Source organism: Callithrix jacchus, chromosome 9 (genome assembly GCF_049354715.1).
Source record: "Callithrix jacchus isolate 240 chromosome 9, calJac240_pri, whole genome shotgun sequence".
Taxonomy (NCBI): domain Eukaryota; kingdom Metazoa; phylum Chordata; class Mammalia; order Primates; family Cebidae; genus Callithrix; species Callithrix jacchus.
Window position 1 is genome coordinate 92,967,302 of NC_133510.1, and position 22,085 is coordinate 92,989,386.

General features: G+C 36.5%; 1 pseudogene; it reads left to right on the forward strand.

Annotated features, from left to right (window-relative positions):
• The first annotated feature begins 7,977 nt into the window (after nt 1-7,977).
• Nucleotides 7,978-8,921, forward strand: LOC100389816 (E2F-associated phosphoprotein pseudogene; annotated as a pseudogene).
• Nucleotides 8,922-22,085: the final 13,164 nt, after the last annotated feature.

Consider the following 22,085-nt stretch of genomic DNA (forward strand, 5'->3'; position numbering starts at 1 on the left):
TGCCTTTTCACATACATTTTGACCACGTCCTCAAACAATATCACTGCAACCTGTCAGATCTCCATATGCAAGCCTGGAACCAGAAAGTCTGAAGTCCTGTCTGCCTCGGCTAATTGTATCCCACCCTCCGCCTGCATTCGCCATTGTCCCTAATTGGCCTGCGGAGCTTCCCTAGACAAGCCTCTCACCCCACCATGCCAACTTAACTGTTCTTATGATAAATGTGAATACCTCTCACCCCACCTTGCCATCTTTTTTTTAACCTCCTGCCCACCCCCCTGCCATCTTAACTGTTCTTATGATAATGTGAATGCTCCTTGCCCCATCCTGCCATCTTAATTTCTCTTCTGCCTTACCCAACCCACCATTGCAACTGAACTTGTGGTCGTGTATACTTACCCCTAACCCCCACTATTGTAACTGATCTTACTCTTTAACACCCCCACCATCCAAAATTACCCCAACCTATAAAACCAATTCACACCCTTACTCCCTTCACCTGTCCTTTCTCAGATTCGGCCCACTTGCACCCAAGTGAGAAATAAAACGGCATTGTTGCCCACACAAAACCAGTTTGGGAGATGTCTTTATTAAATGCATTTAATATTTGGTACTTTTGGACGTGAATTACACAACCAAATTTCCTACTCCTATGATATGCCTACTCTGTCATGACTCTATTCACATATAGGATCTCTCTTTATAGTGGAAATGTGGTTGCCATAATTTTAAATTTACATTTTCTTATTTTGAGCCAATGAGATGTTAGTAAAATATTGAGTCATTTCATTGACTTTTATTTAGTCAGGTTTCCAGTTCTAAGTGAATTACAGTGGATGGAGCAATGCCATATGCAGAATGACTTAGATCTGAGTCATATGCTCTAGCCCCCACACCTCCAGAAACACATGAGCTAAACACAAGGGAGGACTAACTCTCCAAATGGCTCTTTGTAGAAGTAGAGTAAATCGAAGTTAGCCAGTCAGAAAATTTAAACTAAAATAATCAAATTATTAGGTTGGTTCAAAAGTAATAGCAGTTTTTGCCATTGAAAGTAATGGTAAAAAACACAGTAACTTTCACTCCAACCTAATAGAAGGAACAGTGGAGTAAGACAGCAGAGTAAGAATTTCTAGTGACTGTACCACCACAGAAATATCAACATCGATTGAACAAATAACAAATATCCATGCATGAAAATGCTTTCCTTTGAGAGAAAGGAAGCCAAATGAGAGACTATGGTACCTGACTATAGCAGAATAATAAGAAAAGAGCCCTTGAAAGAGGGAGGAAAGCAAGTTTTACATTACCCTCATTGCCCCTTCCCCAATCCCAGGCAATACAATGGAAAGAGAGATACCATCTGCTTGGGAGAAAGAGAGGAAAGTAATCACAGGACTTTGCCTTGGACTATAACACTAGGTCCACCATAGTAAAACCTGGCACTAGACAGACCCCCATAGACCCATATTCCAAGGTAGTATCCATAGACTGGGCCTCTACTGACCCAACTTGGTGTAGGGAAGAACTACACATCCTCAGGTTTCAGGTTTGAGTGGAAGACTCAATCTTCAGCCCACTTCCCACCAGTCACCTTCAGAGAGGTCTCAATGGCAGGGATTCCCCCAGAGGATTCAGGCTTCTGGGATGCCACAGTGCCACACGGGCTGCACCTGCCCTGCAATTCTTGCATTCTCCAGCACATGCCTGCAATAGTAAGACCCAGGCTTCTGATAGCAGTACACCAGTTACAAATGCCCTGGGCTTCTGACCCTCCCCAGTACTGTGCCCACTGTAGGGCTTTCCCAGACAAAGTCTGTGAAAACTAGAATCAGTACTTACTTCTTCAAAAGCACAGACATATATATACAAGGATCAAGAACAATCAGAGATACATACCAATGCCAAATAAACAGATTAAGTTGCCAGTGATTAACCATAAAGAAATGTAGATATATGAGATGTCTGACAAGGAATTCAAAATAGCTATCTTAAAGAAGATGCAAAAGGACAAAAATCATAACAACCAGTCTCTCAAATGACAGTGCAATCAAATTAGAATTTAGGATTAAGAAACTCACTCAAGATAGAGAGATCCAAGATGGCCGATAACTAGCAGCTCAGGATTGTAGCTCCCAGTGAAGGTGAAGAGAATGCTAGGACACCACACTTTCAGACAAATTTTTGTTGCTCACAGACCAGGAGATTCCCAGTGGAGGAGCCCCACAGGTCGCCAGCGCAACTCTGTGGCCGGCACAGTGGTTCTGCCAGAGCCTTGGCATGGTGGTTCTTGGTGCAGAGTAAATGGGACTGGGTCCCCTTTCAGTTGAAGTTTGGAGCTCCAGGAAGGCAGAGTTGCCTATTCAGCTGATTGAAAAACGGACTCAAGAAGGAAGTCAAACCACAGATTCCCGGTCAGAAAAGCACCATGAGTCTTAACACGGCTGTTTTGGCCAGCGCAGTGGGTTGCTCAGATTCCGGCGCTGGGAATCAACAAGTTGGACGTCCACTTAGAGACCTAAGTTGAAAGTTGGTAATTACAAAGATGACAGGTGGATATATATACAATGATGGGAAGAAACCAGCATAAAAAGGCTGAGAATACCCAAAATCAGAATGCCTCTCCCTCCAAAGGGGATCACAGTTTCTCATCAACAAGGGAACAAGGCCTGATGGAGAACGAGTGCATTCCAATAACAGAACTAGGCTTCAGAAGGTGGATAATAAGAAACTTCTGCGAGTTAAAAGAACATGTTCTAGCCCAATGTAAAGAAACTAAGAACCTTGAAAAAAGGTTTGATGAAATCCTAATGAGAATAGACAATTTAGAGAGGAATATAAGTGAATTAATGGAAGAATACAATATGAGAACTCCATGAAGTATGCACAGATTTTAACAGTAGAATTGATCAAGCAGAATAAAGGATATCAGAGGTGGAAGACCAACTTAATAAAATGAAATGAGATGACAAGATTAGAGAAAAAAGAGTAAAAAGGAATTAGCTAAGTCTCCAAGAAATATGGGACTATGTGAAAAGACCTAATTTATGTTTGATAGGTGCACTTGAATGCCATGAAGAGAATGAATCCAAGCTGGAAAATATTCTTCAGGATATTATTCAGGAAAAGTTTCCTAACCTAGTAAGGCAGGACAATACTCAACTCCAGGTAATACAGAGAACACCACAAAGATATTCCTCAAGTAGTGTAACTCCAAGACACATAATCATTAGATTCACCAGGGTTGAAATAAAGGATAAAATTCTAAGGGCAGCTAGAGAGAAAGATCAGGTTACCCATAAAGGGAAACCTATCAGACTCACAGCAGATCTCTCAGCTGAAACCCTACAAACTAGAAGAGAATGGGGGTCAATATTCAATATCCTCAAAGGAAAGAATTTTCAACCCAGAATCTCATATCCAGCCAAACTAAGCTTCATAAATGAAGGAAAAATTAAATTTTTCGTGAGGAAGCAAGCACTCAATGATTTCATCACCACCAGGCCTGCTTTACAGGAGCTTCTGAAAGAAGCACTATACACAGAAGGGAACATCTAGTATCAGTTATCCCAAAAACATACCAAAAGGTAAAGAGTATCTCCATAATGAAGAATCTATATCAACCCATTGGCAAAATAGCCAGCTAGCATTAAACAATAATATTAAAATCACAAATATCAATATTAATGCTAAATTTAAAAGGATTAAATGCCCCAATCAAAGACACAGACAGGAAAATTGAACAAAAAGTCAAAACCCATTGGTATGCTGTATCCAGATCAATCTCATAAGCAAGGACACATGAATACTCAAAATAAAGGGTTGGTGGAAGACTTATCAATCAAATGGATAGCAAAAAAAAAAAAAAAAACACACACACACAAAAAAAACCCAGAAGTTATAACTTTCATCTCTGACAAAATAGACTTTAATAGTAAGACTAAAAGAAACAAAGAAGGACATTACATAATGGTAAAAGGATCAATGTAACAACAGGAGCCAATGAACATAAATATATATGCACTCAATATAGGAACACCCAGATACATAAGACAAGTTCTTAATGACTTATAAAGAGACTTGGAATCATGCACAATAATAGCAGGAGACTTCAACACCACATTGTTAATATTCGACAGATCAACGAGATAGAAAATTAACAGGGACATCTATGATTTGAACTCAGACCTGGAACAAGTAAACTCAGTGAATATTTATAGAATTCTTCACCCCAGGTCTACAGAACATACATTTTTCTCAGTATCACATTACACCTATTTTGAAAGTGACCACATAATTGGAAGTAAATCCCCCTTCAGCATTTGCATAGCATTTCACAGACTTAAATGAAATATTGATTGGCTGTTTGTTTGTTATTTTCTTCCTTTATCCCTTCCTGTCTCTGCTGTTAAGCACAATTATCGGTATAAAAGAGTTTTTAACACCTATTTTTAGATTGCATTCCAGCCTGGACAATAGAGCAAGACTCCTGTTCTCTCGCCCTTTCTCTTTTTATTTCTTTCTTTCAAAAAAAATAAATAAATAAAAATAAAAAGGAAACTCACTCAAAAGTGCACAACAACATGGAAGCTGAACAACCTGCTCCTGAATGACTACTGGATAAATAATGAAATGAAGGCAGAAATAAAGATGTTCTTCAAAAACAATGAGAATGAAGACACAACATATCAGAATCTCTGGTACGCATTTAAAACAGTATCCAGAGGGAAATTTATAGCACTAAATGCCCACATGAGAAGCAAAGAAAGATCTAAAATTGACGCCCTATCATCAAAATTAAAAGAACTAGAGCAGCAAGATCAAACAAATTCAAAAGCTAGCAGAAGACAAGAAATAAGTAAGATCAGAGCAGAACTGAAGGAGACAGAGACAAACACACACAAAAAAACTCTTTAACAAATCAATAAATCCAGAAGCTGGTTTTATAAAAAGATCAACAAAATAGATAGACTGCTAGCCAGACAAATAAAAAGGAAAAAATTAGAAGAATCGAATAGATACAATAAAAAATAATAAAGGGGATGTCACCATCATTCCCACAGAAATACAAACTACGGTCTGCAATTACTACAAACACCTGTACACCTAAACCAGTAAATCTAGAAGAAATGAATACATTCCTGGGCAGTAACACCCTCCCAAGACTAAAGGAGAAAGAAGTTGAATCCCTGAATAGACCAATAACAAGATCTGAAGTTGAGGCAGCAATTAATAGCCTACCAAACAAAAAAAGTCCAGGTCCAGATGGATTCACAGCCCAATTCTACCAGATGTATAAAAAGGAGCTGGTACCATACCTTCTGAAACTATTCCAAACAATAGAAAGAGAGGGAATCCTCCCTAACTCATTGTGTGAGACTAACATCATCCTGATACCAAAAACTGGCAGAGACACAACTAAAAAAAAAAATTTCAAACCAATATCTATGAATAACATCGATGCAAAAATCATCAATATAACACTGGCAAACCAAATCTAACAGCACATCAAAAAGCTTATCCATCACGATCAAGTAGGCTTCATCCTGAGGATGCAAGTCTGGTTCAACATATGCAAATCTATAAATGTAATCCATCTCATAAACAGAACCAAAGACAAAAACCACATGATTATTTCAATAGATGCATAGCAGGTCTTCAACAAGACAAAATTCAACAGCTCTTTATGCTAAAAACTCTTAATAAACTAGGTATCGATGGAACTTATCTCAAAATAATAAAAGTTATTGATGACAAATCCACAACCAATATCATGCTGAATGGGCAAAAACTGGAAACATTTCCTTTGAAAACTGCCACAAGACAAGGGTGCCCTCTCTCACTACTCCTATTCAACATAGTATTTGAAGTTCTGGCCAGAGTAATTAGGCAAGAAAAAGAAATAAAGAGTATTCACATAAAAAAAGAGGAGTCAAATTGTCTCTACTTGCAGATGACATGATTGTACATTTAGAAGACCACATCGTCTGAGACAAAAATCCCTTAAGCTAATAAGCAAATTCGGCAAAGTCTCGAGATACAAAATCAATGTGCAAAAATCACAAGCATTCCTATGCACAAATAACAGACAAACAGAGAACCAAATCATGAGTGAACTCCCATTCACAATTTCTATAAAGATAATAAAATACCTGGGAATACAGCTAACAAAGAATGTGAAGGACCTCTTCAAGGAGAACTACAAACCACTGCTCAAGGAAATAAGAGAGGACAGAAACAGATGGAAAAACATTTCATGCTTATGGTTAGGAAGAATCAATATTGTGAAAATGGCCATACTCCCCAGAGTAATATGTAGATTCAATGCTATCCCATCAAGCTATCATTAACCTTCTTCATGGAACTGAAAAAAACCACCTTAAACTTCATATGGAACCAAAAAAGAGCCCACACAGCCAAGAAAATCCTAGAAAAAAAAACAACAAAGCCGGAAGCATCATGCTACCTGACTTCAAACTATACTACAAGGCTACAGTCATCAAAACAGCATGGTACTGGAACCAAAATGGAGATGTAGACCAATGGAACAGTAAAGAGGCCTCAGAAGTAACATCGTACATCTACAACTATCTGATCTTTGACAAACCTGACAAAAACTAGCAATGGGGAAAGGATTCTCTGTTTAATAAATGGTGTTGGGAAAACTGGCTAGCCATATGCAGAGAGCAGAAACAAGACCCTTCCTCACACCTTATACAAAAATTAACTCCAGATGGATTAAAGATACAAACATAAGACCTAACATTATAAAAACACTAGAAGAAAATCTAGGTGATATTATTCAAGACATAGGCATAGGCAAGGACTTCATGACTAAAGCACCAAAAGCAATGACAGCAACAGACAAAATTGACAAATGAGATCTAATTAAACGTAAGAGCTTCAGCACAGGAAAAGAAACAATTATTAGAGTGAATTAGTAACCAACAGAATGGGAAAAAACTTTTGCAAGCTATCATCTGACAAAGGGCTAATATCCAGAATCTACAAAGAAATAAAACAGATTTACAAGGAATAAACAAACAACTGCAACAAAAAGTGAGCAAAGGATATGAACAAACAGACGCTTTTCAAAAGAAGACATTTATGAGGCTAAGAAACATATGAAAAAATGCTCATCATCACTGGTCATTAGAGAAATGCAAATGAAAACCACATTGAGATACCATTTCATGCCAGTTAGAATGGCAATCAATAAAAACTCAGGAGATAACAGATGCTCGAGAGGATGTGGAGAAATAGGAACACTTTCACACTGTTGGTGGGAGTGTCAATTAGTTCAACCATGGTGGAAGACAGTGTGGCAATTCCTCAGGGATCTAGAAATAGAAATTCCATTTGACCCAGCAATCCCATTTCTGGGTATATACCCAAAGAATTATAAATTGTTCTATTATAAAGACACATGCACACGTGTGATCATTGCAGCACTGTTCACAATAGCAAAGACTTGGCACCAACACAAATGCCCATTAATGATAGACTGGACATAGAAAATGTGGCACATATACACCATGAAATACTATGAAGCCATAAAAAAGAATGAGTTCATGTCCTTTGTAGGGACATGGATCAATGTGGAAACCATCATTTTCAGCAAACTAACATAAGAACAGAAAACCCAACACTGCATGTTCTCAATCATAGGTGGGTGTTGAACAATGAGAATTCATGGGCACAGGGAGGGGAGCATCACACACTGGGATCTGTTGGGTGGTGGAAGGCTAAGGGAGGGATAGCAGGGGTGAGGAGATTGGGGAAGGATAACATTAGGAGAAATACCTAATGTAGGCGATGGGGGGATGCAGGCAGCAAACAACCATGACATGTGTATACCTATGTAACAATCCTGAAAGAGCTGCACATGTACCCCAGAACTTAAAATATAATAAAAGAAAAAGAGAAAATATCCCTAAAAGAGATAAAAAAAAAAAAAAACTAAAGAGTAAACAGAGATGCTGCAGATCGCAGTGGATGGTGCAGGCCGCTGCAGGCCACCATGAGCCACCTTTCAGATGACGATGACCCCTACACGATTGAAGAGCCCAGTGACGAGGAGCCAACTTTGAGTAGCTGTGAAGATGAAGTGGATGTGCTTTTACATGGAACTCCTGACCAAACATGAATACTCATCAGAGAACTGTTTTACTGGAGAAAGTGAATCATCTAGTAAAGATGAATTTGAAAAGGAAATGGAAGCTGAATTAAATTCTACTATGAAAACAATGGAGGACAAGTTGTCCTCTCCAGGAACTGGATCTTCCTCAGGAAATGGAAAAGTTGCAACAGCTCCAGCAAGATACTATGATGATATCTATTTTGATTCTGATTCTGAGGATGAAGACAAAGCAGTACAGGTGACCAAGAAAAAAAAAGAAGAAAGAAGACAATATTCCAACAAAGGATGAATCACTATATGATCCTGAAAAAGATAACAGAGATTAGGCCTGGGTTGATGCACAGAGAAGGGGTTACCATGGTTTGGGATGACAGAGGTCATGTCAGCGACAGCCTGTTCCAAATAGTGATGCTGTCTTGAATTATCCTGCCTGCATGACCACACTGTGCCTTGATTGCCAAAGGCATGAATCATACAAAACTCAATATAGAGTGATGTTTGTGATGAATTCTTTTATTAACAAAGAGGAGGTTCTAAGATACAAAGCCTCGGAGAACAGGAGGAAAAGGCGGGACCATAAGAAGATAAGGTCTAACCAGGAAGATGCTGCCTAGAAGGCAGAGACAGCTGTGGGAGAAATCTATCACCCAGTCATGTGCACCGAATGTTCCACTGAAGTGGTAGTCTATGACAAGGATGAAGTCTTTCATTTTTTCAATGTTTTAGCAAGCCATTTCTAAACAGCGCAATTGGCATTTAATTATCCAATACCATATATAAGGCAAATATGGACAATTACTTTCCTCCTGCCTGTTCATATCCTTAAGTGACATTGAGGAAGCAGTGTTTTCTCTTCATAAAGGAGAATAGTTGTCAACCTCCATTCATCTCTCACCATCTCCTTTTTTTTCTTTGATTTTCCCACACATGGATGGGACTGATATTCTCTTTTTGATGAACATTTGGAAACTATGGGGCTCTTTATTTATTAAAGTTCTTTAGAATTAAAATGTTCAGACGTTATAAGCAAAAAAAAAAAAAAAAAAAAAAAAAAAGAATAAATGAATTCAGTAAAATCAGGACACAAAATTAAAAAAAAAAAGAAGCTCAATATTTGGGGAGGCTGAGGTAAGCAGATTGTTTAAGTCCAAAAGATTGAGACCAGGCTGAGGTGAGCAGATTGTTTTAGTCCAAAATTATGAGACCAATGTAGCAAAACCCTGTCTCTACAATAAATGCAAAAATTAGCTGGGCATGGTGGTGTGCAGAGGCAGGAAGATTGCTTGAGCACAGGAGGTTGAGGTTGCAATGAGTCATAATCACATCACCACACTTTAGCCTGGTGACAGAGTAAGATCCTTTCTCAAAAAGAAAAAGAAGAGAAGAAGGAGGAGAAGGAGGAAGAGGAAGAAGAAGTAGCTCCATAAATATCAAAAAAATACAAAAAGAAAGTGACCAGAATGAGAAATTTAATAGAAAGATTGAAATAATAATTTAAAAAATCAAACAGAAATCCTGAAGATAAAAAATACAATGAACAAAATTTAAAAGGCAAGAAATAGCATCAATGACAAATTAATCCAGCAGTAGAAAGAATCTGCAAACTTGAAGATAATTTGAAAATATACAGTCAGATGAGAAAAAGGAATAAAAAGAAATAAAGATTATAGGATTATGAGACATCATCAAAAGAGCAAGTTTTTGAATCATAAGATTTCAATAAGGAGAAGAGAAAGATAAAGGGGTAGAAAACTTATTTTTAAAAACAGGAGCTCAAAACCTAAAGAAAGTTGTAACTATTCAAGTACAGGAATGTCAAAGGTCTCCAACAAGATTTAATTCAAATAAGACTACCCCAAGGCATATTATAACCAAACTGTTAGAAATGAAACATAAAGAGAGGATTCTGAGAGCAGCAAAAGAAAAGAAATGAATAACATAAAAAGAAAGTCCCAATACATCTAGCAGCCGACTTTTCAGCAAAAATCTTACAGGCCAATAGAGAGTGGGAGGATAATATATTCAAAGTGCTAAAAGAAGAAAACAGCCAACCAAGACTAACATACTCAGCAGCACCATCCTTAAGGATTGAAAGAGAGATAAAACTTTTCCCAGACAAACAAAAACTAAGAAATGTCATCACCACAAGACATGCCTTCAAAAAAAAAGCTTATGAAAATTATTGAAGCAGAAAGACAAGAATTCTGAGTACCATAAAATTATCTGAAAGTTTAAAAATCATTAGCAAAAGTAAATATACAGTCAAATTTAGTATACTAAAAAAATTGTAATTATGATGTATAAATCATTATAATTTTTAGCATGAAAGTCAAAAAGATAAGCTATTAACAATAAATATATTGTTAAATAATAAGCAGTATAAAAAGATGTAAACCATACCATCAAAAGTTAAAACGTTGGGGAGGGAATTCAGTAAAATTGAAGTGGGCTTTTTTTTTTTTTTGCAATAAAGTTAAATTGTTATCAGCTTAAAATGATCTATTATAGTATGAGATATTTCTTTATGCCACATGGTAAGCACAAAGTCGAGTATCTATAGTAAATACTTACCCCCAAGAAAAGCAATAAATCAAAATATACCACCAGAAAAACTACTTAACCACAAAGGAAGAGAGCAACAGAGAAAGGAAGGAACAAAGAATCTTAAAACAACAACGACAACAACAAAAAATAGCAGGAGTAAGTTCTTGCCTATCAATAATTATCTTGAATGCAAATGTATTAAATTGTAGAATCAAAAGACAGAAAGTGGCTGAATAGATTAAAGATATACCACCTGCAAGAGACTCACTTCATCTGTAAAAACACATATAGACTCAAAGTAAAGGGAGGGAAAAGATATTTCATGAAAATATTAACCAAAAAAGAGGAGTAGTAGTACTTTTGTCCAATAAAATAGACTTTAAGTCAGAACATTTTTTGAAAGAGAAAAGGTTATTTTATAATGATAAAGAAGTCAATTCATTAGGAGGATATGATAATTATGAAAATACATGTACTCAGTATTGGGACACCGAAATACGTAAGCATTATTAATACATCTGAGAGGAGACATTGACTGCAATGCCTAATAGTAGGGGACGTCAACATCATACTTTCAACAATAGACAGATCAGTCAGAAAAAAATCAGTAAGGTACACTGAATTTAAACTACACTCTAAATCAGTTGGATCTAACAGACACACGTAAAGAACATTCAATTTAACAGCTACAGAATACACATTCTTCTCACCAGTACATGAAACATTCTCCAAGATAAGTCATATAATGACACAGAACAAGTTTAAACAAATTTAAGAAGACTGAAATTATATTATGTTTTCTGATTGCAATAGTATTAAAACTAAAAAGAAATACAGAGGCAACTTCAGAAGACTCACACGTACATGGAAATTAAACAGCATACTCCTGACCAAACAATGGGACTGATATTGTTTGGCCCTGTGTCCTGACCCAAATTTCACCTTGAATTGTAATAATCCCTACATGTAAAGAGTGAGACCAGGTGGAGATAATTGAATTATGGGAACAGTTCCCCCCCATGCTGTTCTCATAAAAGTGAGTTCTCACAAGATCTAATAGTTTAATATGGGGCTGCCATCTAGATTGGCACTCATTCTGTCTTGCTGTCCTGTGTAAAAGTGCCTTCAGCTATAATTGTAAGTTTCCTGAGGCCTCCCCAGCCATGCAGAACTGTGAGTCAATTAAACCTCTTTTTTTTTTTATAAATTACCCAGCCTCAGGTATTTCTTCATAACAGCATGAGAATAAACTAATACAGTAAATTGGTACTGGGAGTTGTGGGGTGCTGCTATAAAGATACCAAAAAATGTGGAAGTGACATTGGAAGTAGGTAACAGGCAGAGGTTGGAATAGTTTGGAGGGCCTAGAAGAATACAGAAAAATGTGGGAAAGTTTAAAACTTCCCAGGGACTTAGAGGGCTCAGAAGACAGGAAGATGCGGGAAAGTTTGGAACTTTCTAGAGACTTGTTGAATGGTTTTGACCAAAATGCTGATAATGATATGGACAATGAAGTCCAGGCTGAGGTGGTCTCAGATGGAGATGAGAAACTTATTGGAAACTGGAATAAAGATTGTTCTTGCTATGCTTTAGCAAAGAGACTGGTGGTATATTGCCCCTGTCATAAGAATCTGTCAAACTTTGAACCTAAAAGGGATAACTTAGAGTATCTGGTGGAAGAAATTTCCAAGGAGCAAAGTGTTCAAGAGGAAGGAGAGCATATAAATTTAAAAGATTTGCAGCCTGACAGTGCAATTGAAAAGAAAAACCCATTTTCTGAGGATAAATACAAGCTTGCTGCAGAAATTTTCATAAGTAACAAGGAGCTGAATGTTAATCACCAAGACAATGGGGGGAAAATGTCCCCAGGCCATATCAAAGACATTCATGGCAGCCTCTCCCATCCCATCAAAGACTCAGAGCCCTAGGAGGAAAAAATTGTTTCCTGGGCCAGGCCCAGGACTCCCCTGTCTGTGAGGCCTTACGACATAGTGCCCTCTGTTCCAGCTGTTTCAGTTCCAACTGTGGTTAAAAGAAGACAAAGTACAGCTTGGACCATTGCTTCAAAGGGTAAAAGCCCCAAACCTTGGTGGCTTATATGTGATGTTGAGCCTGTGGGCACACAGAAGACAAGAAGTGAGGTTTGGGAACCTCCACCTAGATTTCAGAGGATGTGTGGAAATGCCTGGATGTCCAGACAGAAATTTTCTGCAGGAGCAGAAGCCTCATGGAGAACCTCTGGTAGGGCAGTGCAGAAGGAAAATATGGGGTTGGAGTCCCCACTCAGAGTTCTTACTGGGGCACTGCCCAGTGGAACTGTGAGAAGAGGGCCACCATTCTCCAGACCCCAAAATGGTAGATCCATCAGTATCTTGCACCATGGGCCTGGAAAAGGTGCAGGCAGTCAATTCCAGCCCATGAAAGTAGCCATAGTGGGGCTCTACCCAGCAAATCCACAGGGCCAGAGCTGCCCAAGGTTGTTGGAGCCCACCTCCCACACTATTGCATCACCAAGACCTGACGTGAGACATAGAATCAAAGGGAGATCATTTTGGAACTGTAAGGTTTAATGGTAGTCCTAGTGGATTTTAGATTTCCTGTAGCCCTTTGTGTTGGCCAAATTTTCCTATTTGGAGTGGGTATATTTACCCAAGGCCTGTAGACCCCATTGTATCTAGGAAGAAAGTAACTTGCTTTTTAAATAACAGGCTCATAGGCACAAAAGACTTGCCTTGTCTCACATGAGACTTTGAACTTGGACTTTTGAGTTAATGCTAGAATTAGTTAAGACTTTGGGGGACTGTTAAAAAGCAGGATTGTTTTGAAATGTGAGAATATGAGACATGGAAGGTCAGGAGCCAAATAACATGATTTGGCTCTGTGTCCCAACCCAAATCTCACCTTGAATTGCAATAATTCCCATATGTCAAGGGTGGGACCAGGTGAAGATGACTGAATCATTGGGATGGTTCCCCTACCCTGCTGTTCTCATAAAGGTAAGTTCTCACCAGATCTGATGATTTTCTTTTTTTTTTTCTTAATTCATCTTTTTTTTTTTCATCGCATTTTAGGTTTTGGGGTACATGTGAAGAACATGCAAGATTGCTGCATAGGTACACATGTGGCAGTGTGATTTGCTGTCTTCCTCCCCTTCACCTATATCTGGCATTTCTCCCCATGCTACCTCTCCCCAACTCCCCACACCCCGCTGTCCCTCCCCTATTCCCCCGAACAGACCTCAGTGTGTAGTGCTTCCCTCCCTGTGTCCATGTGTTCTCATTGTTCAATACCCGCCTATGAGTGAGAACATGCGGTATTTCATTTTCTGTTCTTGTGTCAGTTTGCTGAGAATGATGTTCTCCAAGTTCATCCATGTCCCTACAAAGGACATGAACTCATCATTTTTGATGGCTGCATAATATTCCATGGTGTATATGTGCCACATTTTCCCTGTCCAGTCTATCATTGATGGGCAATTGGGTTGATTCCAGGTCTTTGCTATTGTAAACAGTGCTGCAATGAAGGTCTGATGATTTTCTAAAAAGCTTCCCCCTTTATTCCACACTCAATCTCTCTCCTGCTTACCTGTGAAAAGGTGCCTTCTGCCATAATTGCAGGTGGCCTTAGCTTTTCCAGCCTTGCACCATGGGCCTGGAAAATGTGCAGGCAGTCAATTCCAGCCCATGAAAGTAGCCTTAGTGGGGCTCTACCCAGCAAATCCACAGGGCCAGAGTAACCTTTTTACAGAACTTTGAGTAAATTTAACCTCTTTTCTTTATAAATTACTTTATAAATTCTTCATAGCAGCATGAGAATGGACTAATACAGTCAATGAAAAAACAAAAGAGAAATCAAAACTATTTTGAGACAAACACAAATAGAAACAGAATATCCAGATATAAAAAATACAGCAAAAGCACCACTAAGAAAGTTTATTATAATACATGCCTACATCAAAATAGAGAAAGGTATCAAATAACCAGTTGTTGCATGTAAAGCAACTAGAAAAACAAGAGCATACTAAGCCCAAAATTAGGAGGAGAGAAATAATAAATATCACAGCAGATAAATATAATAGAAAACAGCAAAACAACAGAAAAGATCAACAAAATTAAGAATTGGATTTTTAAAAAGATAAACAAAATTGACAAAAAGTTTGCTAAACTAAGAAAAAAAGGAAGACAAATAAAATTAGAACTAAAAATAAGAGACATTATAATTGATACAACAGAAATACAAAGGACCATGAGACATTTATGAACAATTATATGTAAACAAATTAGAAAACCTGAAAGAAATAGATAAAAATTTATTGGGACATACAACCTACCAAGACTAAAATATAAAGAAATAGAAAACCTTAACAGATCAACAATGAGTAAGGATATTAAAACAGTAATTTTAAAAAGTTTCCCATCAAAGAAAAGCCTAAGACTTAATTGTTTCACTGCTGTATTCTATCAAACTCTTAAAAAACTAATACCAATTCTTCTCAAACTCTTCCAAAATATTGAACAGAAAAGAATAGTTTCAAACTAATTATTAAGGGGCCAGCATCACCTTCACATCAAAGCCAAACAAAGATGTTACAAAAAGGAAGACTACACACCAGTGTCCCTGATAAACATAAATGTAAAAATTATCAACAAAATGTTAGCAAACCAAAGTCAACAGCAAATAATAAGTTCATTCATGGCCAGATGTGGTGGCTTATACCTGTAATCCCAGCACTTTGAGAGGTTGAGGCAGGAGGACCACTTGAGCCTGTAAAGTTGAGGCCCAATGTGCTATGATAGCTGAGGCTGCAAAGTGCCATTATTGCATCACTACATTCCATCCTGGGCAACAGAGCAGCATCCTGTCTCCAAAAAAAATAAGAGAAAAAAGATCATGACCAAGTGGAATTTGGGGATTTTCCCCTGAGATACAAGGATGGTTCAATATACATAGATCAAAAAATGTAATACAACTCATTGATAAAATAAAGTACAAAAACTACATGATCATTTCAATGGATGCAGAAGAAGCATTTAACAAGATTCAAAATCCTTTCATGATATAAGTTGTTAACATATTAGGTATAAAATGAATGTACCTCAACACAATAAAGGTCATATATGACAAATCCACAGTTAATATTACAGTCAATGTGCAAATGTTGAAAGTTTTTCCTTTAAGATTTGAAACAAGGCAAAGATGCCCAGTCTCACCACTTCTATTTAATATAGTACTGGAGGTCCTGGCCAGAGCAATTAGGCAAGAGAATAAAATAAAAGACATTCAAATTGGAAAGGAAGAAGTTGGATTATCCTTATGCAGATGACTGATCTTATATATAAAACCCAAAGACTCCAACAAAAAATCTTAGAAGCCTGAGCAACATAATGAGACCTCCTCTCTACAAAAAATCAAAAATTAGTCAAGAGTGGTAGCACAAACTTTTGTCCCAGCAAGACTCTGTCTCCAAATAAATAAGTAAATAAAATTGTTATAACTAATAAGTGAATTCAGTAAAGTTTCAAGATTAAAAAAAAAAGCATGCAAAAGCAGTAGAGTTTCGATACACTAACAGCAAACTGAAAAAAAATTCACAAATATAGTTTTAAGTAGCTACAAAAAAAATAAATAAATAAACACTTAAGATAAATTTAGCCAAGGAGCTAAAAGATCTTTACACTGAAACCTATTGAACATAATAAAAGAAATTGAAATAGTCACAAATAAATGAAAAGATAACTCATGTTCATGGATTTGAAAAATTATTAAAATGTCCATACTACACGAAGTGATCTTAAAATTTGATATGGTTTGGCTCTGTCCCCACCCAAATCTCATCTTGAATTGTAATCCTTATAATCCCAATGTGTCAAAGGAGCGATCTGGATCATGGAGGTAATTTTCTCCATGCTGTTCTCATGATAATGAGTGTGGTCTCTTGAGATCTGATGGCTTTTAAGGAGCTCTTTCCCATTTGCTCTTGTCTCTTCTGCCACCTCGTGAAGAGGGTGTCTGCTTCCCCTTCTGCCATGATTGTAAGTTTCCTGAGGCATCCCAGCCATGCAACACTGTAAGTCAATGAAATATCTTTTATTTATAAATTACCCAGTTTTAAGTAGTATCTTTATCTTAATAGACTAATACAAGAGTCAATGCAATTTTTATCCACATACCAATGACATTCTTCATAAAAATAGAAGAAGAATCCTAAAATGTATACAGAACCAGAAATACCCCATATGAGCCAAAGGAACCTTAAGCAAAAAGAACAAAGCTAAACACTCCATGACTACAAAATATATTACATAATTATGGTAACCAAAACAGCATGGAACTGGTATAAAAACAAACACATAGACCAATGGAACAGAACAGAGAGCTTAGAAATAAATATACATATTTACAGACAACTAATACTCAACAAAGTTGCTAAGAACACACAATGGAGAAAGAACAGTCTTTTTAATAAATGATATTGGCAAAATTAAATATTTACATGCAGAAGAATAAAATTAGACTTTTATTTCACACCATATATAAAATCAATCAAAATGAACTCAAGGCACAAATGTAAAACCCAAAACTATAAAACTATAAGAAGAAAAAATAGGGGGAAAGCTCATTGACATTAGTCTGGGCAATGACTCTTTAATATAATCCTACAGGCACAGAAAACAAATGCAAACAGACAAATGGATTTATATAAAATGAAAAAGATTATGCATATCAAATAAAACAATCAATATAATGAAGATGACCTAAAGAATGACCAAAAATATTTGCAAACTGTACATTTGTAAGAGGTAATACCTAAAATATATAAGGAGTTCGAACAACTTGATAAAAAGAAAATAACAAATAATGTTATTGAAAAAAATGGGCAAAATACCCAAATAGATATTTCTCAAAAGAAGACATACAGTGACTAATAAGTATATTTTCAAATGCTCAACCACACTAATCATCAGGGAAATGCACATTAAAACCACAATAAAATTCCAGCTAACATCTGCTCAAATTTTATTAACAAAAAGACAAAAGATAATTATTGTCAAAGATGTGGAGAAAAAGGAACCTTTGCACACTGTTGATAGAAATGTAAGTTAGAACGATCATTATGGAAAAGAGAATGTTATCAAAAAATTAAAAATAAAGATCTTAAAATTTATCACAAAAAAGAAGGAATAAAAGTTTGAGGTGACAGAAATGCAAACTACCCTAATTTGATCATTATGCATGTATACATATAATGTATTGAAACATTACATATGCCATATGTAATAGTACATACATAAACAGGTACCATTATTATGTGTTGATTATAAACAATTTTTTAAATTTAAAAAATAATTAAAAATACAAGTATCATATGATCCAGCAGTTCCACTATAGGGTATAGATCCAAACAACAAGAAATCAATATACCAAAGAGATATCTGCACTTCCATGTATATTGCAATGTTATTTAAGCTAGATCAGACAAGGAATCAACCTAAGTGTCAATAGGTGAACAAAGAAAATATAGTATATATACACAATGGAACAGCATTACAAAAAATAAATGTTACTTGTGATGAACCTAAATGAACTTATGGATGAACCTGAAGAATGTAAAGTGAATATTAAGTGAAATAAGCCAAAACCAGAAAGACAAATAGTATATATGTGGACTCAAAAAGAACTGATGTCATAGAAGCAGAGAGTAGAATGGTGGTTCGTGGGGTTTTGGTGGCTGTCCTGAGTTGTGTGTTGATTTACGAGTGAGTTTTATATTTTCCTGTATCTTAAGGTTGGTAAATGCTGTTTTTTCACTTCCAAATTTAGGTCTCCCTTGATCATTTCTTGTAGACATAGTCCAGTGACAACAAATTCCCTCAGCATTTGCTTTTCTGGGAAATACTTTTATTTTTTCCTCATTTACAAAAAAACAATTTTGCTGGATCTAATATTCTTGACTGACAGGTTGTTTTTTTCTTTCAGCTCTTTGAATATATCATTCCATTTTCTTCTGGCTTATGAGATTTGTGCTGAGAAATCTGCTGTTAGTTTGATGGAATTCCCTTTACATATGTGTAGACCTAGTTTTCTTTTGTTGTTTTTGGGAATCACTATCTTTGACTTTAGACAGTCTGACTACAACATACTGTGGAGAAGACATTTTTGCATTGCATATTCTTGGCAACAGCTAAGCTTCTTGTATTTGTATGTGTAAATCTCTAGCTAACATTAGGAAGTTTTCATCTATTATTTTGTTAAATAGGTTTTCTTAATTCTTTTTTTTTGTCTTTTTGCCCTTAGGGATATTGATCATTCAAATATGTGGTTGCTTTATGTTGTTCCCAATGTCATGAAGGCTTTGTTTATTCTTTTTTCTTCTTTATATTTGTCTGACTGGGTTTTTTCAAAAGAGCTGTCTTTAAGTACTGAAACATGGCCGGGCGCGGTGGCTCAAGCCTGTAATCCAAGCAGTTTGGGAGGCTGAGGCGGGTGGATCACAGGGTAAAGATATTGAGACCATCCTGGTCAACATGGTGAAACCCCGTCTCTACTAAAAATACAAAAAATTAGCTGGGCATGGTGGCACATGCCTGTAATCCCAGCTACTCAAGTGGCTGAGGCAGGAGAATTGCCTGAACCTGGGAGGCGGAGGTTGCAGTGAGCCGAGATTGCGCCATTGCACTCCAGCCTGGGTAACAAGAGCGAAACTCCATCTCAATAAAAAAAAAAAAAAAAAAGGTACTCAAACTCTTTCTTCTACCTGATTTAGTCTATTTTTGGAGCTTTCAAATATATTTTGTATTTCCTTCAACGAATTCTTCAGATCCACACTTTCTATTTTGTTTCTATAAAAAACACATTTAAAAAAATAAACTTCTCATTTATATCCTAAATTGCTTTCCTGATTTCTTTGAATTGTTTTTTAGAATTCTCTTGTATCTCACTGCACATCTGTAAAATTAATATTTTGAATATTTACTTGGAATTCCAATTTTTAAAATTAAGATATATTTCTGTTTAGAGCAAGATGATCCTCAGTAAAAATAAAAAATAAAAATAATTTTTAAAAAAGAAAGCAGCTCCAGTCTGCAGAAGCTCTTACGTTTAATTAGATCTGATTTGTCAATTTTGTCTGTTGTTGCCATTGCTTTTGGTGTTTTAGTCATGAAGTTCTTGCCTATGTCTATGTCCTGAATAGTATTGCCTAGGTTTTCTTCTAGTGTTTTTATGGTGTTAGGTCTTATGTTTAAATCTTTAAGCCATCTGGAGTAATTTTTGTATAAGGTGTGAGGAAGGGGTCCAGTTTCAGCTTAATGCATCTGGCTAGTTTTCCCAACACCATTTATTAAATAGGGAATCCTTTCTTCATTGCTTGTTTTCGTCAGGTTTGTCAAAGATCAGATGGTTGTAGACATGTGACATTTCTGAGTCCTCTGTTCTTTTCCATTGGTCGATATCTCTGTTTTGGTACCAGTACCATGCTGTTTTGATTACTACAGCCTTGTAGTACAGTTTGAAGTCAGGTAGGGTGATGCCTCCAGCTTTGTTCTTTTTTCCTAAGATTGTCTTGGCTATGCAGGCTCTTTTTTGGTTCCATATAAAGTTTAATGTGGTTTTTTCCAGTTCTGTAAAGAAAATCAATGGTAGCTTGATGAAGATAGTATTGAATCTATAAATTACTTTGGGCAATATGGCCATTTTCACAATATTGATTCTTCCCAACCATGAGCATGGAATGTTTTTCCATGTTTGTGTCCTCTCTTATATCCTTGAGTAGTGGTTTGTAGTTTTGCTTGAAGAGGTCCTTCACATTCCTTGTTAGATGCATTCCTAGGTATTTTATCCCCTTGTAGCAATTGTAAATAGGAATTCGCTAATGATTTGTCTCTCTGTTTGTCTGTTATTGGTGCATAGGAATGCTTGTGATTTTTGCACTTGATTTTGTATCCTGAGACTTTGCTGAAGTTGCTTATCAGCTTACGGGGATTTTGGGCTGAGATAATGGGGTCTTCTAAATATAAAATCATATCATCTGCAAATAGAGACAATTTGGTGTCCTCTTTTCTTAATTAATACCCTTTATTTCTTTGTCTTGCCTGATTGCTTTGGCCAGAACTTTCAATACTATGTTAAGTAGGAGTAGGTGAGAGAGGACACCCTTGCCTTTTGCCAGTTTTCATGGGGAATGCTTCCAGTTTTTGCCCATTCAGTATAATATTGGCTATGGATTTGTCATAAATAGCTTTTATTATTTTGAGACATGTTCTATTGATACCTACTTTATAGAGTTTTTAGCATAAAGGACTGTTTAATTTTGTCGAAGGCCTTCTCTGCCTTGAGATAATTACGGAGTTTTTGTCTTTGGTTCTGTTTATATGAAGGATTATGTTTATGGATTTGTGAATGTTAAACCAGCCTTACATCCCAGGGATGAAGCCAACTGGATTGTGATAAATAAGCTTTTTGATATGCTGTTGGATTCGGTTTGCCAGTATTTATTAAGGATTTTTGCTTCAATATTCATCATGGATATTGGCCTGAAATTTTCTTTTTTAGTTATATCTCTGCCAGGTTTTAGTATCAGAATGATGTTGGTCTCATAAAATGAGTTATGGAGGAATCCCTCTTTTTGTACTGTTTGGAATAGCTTCACAAGAAATGATACTAGCTCCTCTTTATATCTCTGGTAGAATTCAGCTTTGAACTCGTCTGGACCTGGACATTTTTTGGTTGTTAGGCTATAAATTGCTGCCTCAACTTCAGACCTTGTTATTGATATATTCAGGGATTCAACTTCTGCCTGGTTTAGTCTTGGGAGGGTCAAAGTGTCCAGGAATTTATCCATTTCTTCTATATTTACTGGTTTATGTATACAGACGTGTTTGTAGTAATCTCTGATGGTAGTTATATTTCTGTGGAATTGGTGGTGATATGCCCTTTATCATTTTTCATTGCATCTATTAGATTCTTCTCTATTTTCTATTAGTCTGGTTAGCAATCTATTTTTGTTGATCTTTTAAAAAAACTGGCTCCTGGATTTTCTGATTTTTTTGAAGGCTTTTTTGTGTCTCTATCTCCTTCAGTTCTGCTTTGGTCTTAGTTATTTCTTGCCTTCTGCAATCATTTGTATTTGTTTGATCTTGCTTCTCTAGTTCTCTTGTGATGTTAGGGTATCAGTTTTAGATTTTTCCTCTCTTCTCATGTGGGCATGTAGTGCTATAAATTTCCCTCTAGACACTGCTTTAAACATGTCCTAGAGATTATGGTACATTGTGTCTTCATTTTCTTTGGTTTTGAAGAACACCTTTATTTTTTGCCTTCATTTCATTATTTATCCAGTAGTCATTCAGGAGCAGGTTGTTCATTTTCCACATAATTGTGTGGTTTTGAGTGAGTTTCTTAATCC